Here is a 3,480-nt window from a genome sequence, read left to right on the forward strand (position 1 = left end):
GTCCAGTTTTGGTCACCAATGTATAGAAAGGATGTAGAGAAACTGGAAAGGATCCAGAGGCAAGTGACAAAGATGATCAAAGGGATGGAATGCAAGCCATGTGAGCAAAGGCTGAAAGAACTGGGTACCTTTAATTTGGAAAAGAGGAGATTAAGAGGGAAATGATAGCAGTCTTTTGAAATTTGAAAGGCTGCCATAAAAAAGATGGAGAAAAGTTGTTCTCTTCTGTCACAGGGCACGACGAGGCAATGGGTTCAAACTGCAGCATAACCCATTTAGATTAAATCTCAGGAAAAACTTCCTAACTGTAAGAACAGTAGGATAATGGAACAGACTGCTTTAGGAGGTTATGAAAGCTTCTTCACTGGAGGTTTTCAAAAGGAGGCCGAATAGCCATCTGTCTCGGATGGTTTAGACACAACAAATCCTGCATCTTGGTAGGGGATTAGACTGGATGACTGTTGTGGTCCCTTTTAACCCTATGATTCTATGAATATCACAGAATCTGGACACTCATGACAGCGATGGCAAAATTTGCCCTTAGTTCTACCGCAAATAAAACCCCACATACTGCTATTCTTTTGTTCCTTGAGCTGATTGGAAAATATAAGAGATTTTGACAAAAAATGGGAAATATTTCCATGTAACTTTTTGAGGATTTTTCTTCATTTACATAAAAGAGAAATATACACTAGTTTAAAAAATTCCCCATTTAGGGCTAATTATTACAGCCTGAGGCACACTGAACAGCACCTGGCTTCACAAAGTGGCCCACTAAATTCAATTAGACTATTTATGGAGTATAGTGCTACTCAGTGGGAGTAAGGGAATTAGAATCTAGTCCATAACTAGGACCAATTTAGATGAAGAGGGAGAGGTTTGTTGCATGCTTCCTTAATAAAGGTGCAACTAGCTGCTACAACACTGCTCTAATTCAGGCCCAAAATTTATTCCCAAAATGTTTTCAACAAGAGTAGACTTATTAAAGATGTCCTAAAACCAAAAATCCCAACTTCTTGTTCCTCACATGTCACTTAAAACTAGAATAAATAATACTTAACTGAATTTAAAATAACCTGTTTTTTTTTTTTTATCAAACATGCATATCCACTCAGAGGAAAATACTTTTGACATTAAACATTATTTACATTAAATTAGACTTATGTAGCCGTAGTTCTGGTTGCACAGCCATCTGGAAGTCCTGAACACAAATCAGATTAGGCCACTGCAGGTTTCCAGCCAGTGAAATCTGGTTCCATCACAGAGGTGATGTTCTCAGTCCCTGGAGAGGGGGCCACAAATGGTACATTAAAGACACCTCTGGCTACTCTGTGAACCAGCCCTAGAAAGCAGCTGCAGCGAATGCTGCTTGCCAAGCTGGGAGGTGTGGTACTATGGCAGCAGAGAGCCTGGGAGGAAGGAAGTGGGAGCTTTGATAAAAGGGGCAGATTCTCAGTGGCAGGGTCATTGGCAGGTTAGGGAATGTGTAACAGAGCGGCTATTTGGATATATAATGACAGTTACCACCACAATGGCTTTGGTTGCTGGCAGCATGGCTACTAAAAGGGGGATAAATATATGGGCTACTCTGATCAGATGTTCAGTGAGGAGAAAAATGAACTTCCTGTCATTCAAGTCCTTGTGGGTCCTGCAAAGAAAACAAAAGGATACAGTCATTAAAAGAACTATCACTGGCTGTTGACCTGCCTATCAATAAGCATTAGATAAATATGGTGCTATTAAGGTGAAACCTTCACATTTGTTTTGATAAGCCACTAGTGCCCAATAAAGCAGTTCAGTCTGTAGCAATGCTGATTTATGAGGAGTGTCAGGATGCTGAAAACAAAGAGGTGTTAAGCATTGTTTTGTATGTTGAGCTTGGGGGTTCCCCAGGAGACATCATCCAAGATATAATTGCCCTAGAGATGGAAAGCAGCTGCTGCAGAAAGTGGAAGGGAACAAAGGGAAAAAACTCCACTCTTTTGATCGGTACAGGTGAACATAATTGTGCTCCAAGAGGAACCACCTGGCCTGCTGACCACGACCTGGCGCAGATCGATATGTGGTTGTAGTACATTGTCCTCCACGACTTCTCCTAGAGCAGCAGGAACATATACCTCTTCTGGGAAGTTTCATGGAGGCCAGAGTAGGTGGGGATTGAACTGACTCCAGCACTTGAGGCTACTGTACCGGAGAGCAGAAAATCTAACAGTTGCTGTGGGAGGGCTCATCATACATGCATCTTCAACAATGAGCTGGAACAGGTCATGTCAAGACATTCAGTGAAATGGCTCATGAGTCATGACCCCCTTCTCAACAGCGCTGGCTCATTGTCTGTCAGGATGCCAATGAGGGCCAGGGCAAGGAGGCAGCAAGGACTGCAGAAGATGCAAAACGTGGTTTTGCATCTCTGCCTTGGGGAACTGGTTGATGAAGCTTCGCAATGATCCTGAGGAGGACACTAAGCTGCAGTAAGAACCAAAACCCCAGGCTGGTAAGTATAAGAGGACCCCAATCCTCCACTCTTGCTTTGGTACTACATTCCTGATTTTAAGATCCCCAGGGCATTTAAAATACTGTGCACTGATTTTTCTTCCATGGATAATATGCCATGTATTGCTATGTCTCACTGAGTTTGAACTGCAGTGCTGAATCCACATCATTGTCATGCACCATCCCCTTACCAAACTCCTCCAGTGTTCCTTCCCCTCCAGCCCCTACTCTGCTCCTCCCCAAAATGTTCCCTGAGCATGACACAGCTACAAATCACTGATTTTATTGCTTTCTGATGAAGCACTATTAATCATTTGGCAGAAGCTGTAGCTTAAAAACAGATTATTGATGAAAAACCATTGTGTCCCTGGGTTTGTGCATTTCTTAGCCATCAGACAGGCAACAATGGTTCCAGGACCGCACGGACCAGGGGATGGGAGGGTCCTGGTTTAAAAAGGTCCTGGCTGGGGATGGCACAGTTGTTTTAAAAAAATAAAAAAACCTTAGTTGTTTGTTTAATGTTAGTAACAACTGTCTTTTGTCCTTTGGAAGATTACACAGTTTCAGTGCTTCTACCACACACCTCTGATCTTATCATCCCTTTAAAACAGAAGCCACACTGAATGGAGGAGCTTAGGTCTGGGAAGGAGAAGAGAACACTTTGGTTGTCTGAGGAAAAGCTAGTCACAGCAGTCCTTTCTCCCTTGGAAGATTACAAAATTGTTACTGTCTCTGTCCATGGTGTCCGGCCTGTCCCAGCACTGAGCCATGCTGCACAAGCTGGGTAGCAGAAGGGGTGGGAGAAGGATACAATCTGGTGGATGGATAAACACAGTGCCACTTCCCTTTTCAGTGGAGAGTTGAGGGGTTTTGTGATGCTGATCTAAAACTTCAGGGAATGAAATAAGGTTGTAATGTCTCTTTCTTTCTCTGTCATTGCACTGTTTTGTTTTTTTAAACAGGAACCGGGTTTTATTATCTGATGCT

The sequence above is a fragment of the Natator depressus genome, chromosome 2 (genome assembly GCF_965152275.1).
Source record: "Natator depressus isolate rNatDep1 chromosome 2, rNatDep2.hap1, whole genome shotgun sequence".
NCBI classification, from domain to species: domain Eukaryota; kingdom Metazoa; phylum Chordata; order Testudines; family Cheloniidae; genus Natator; species Natator depressus.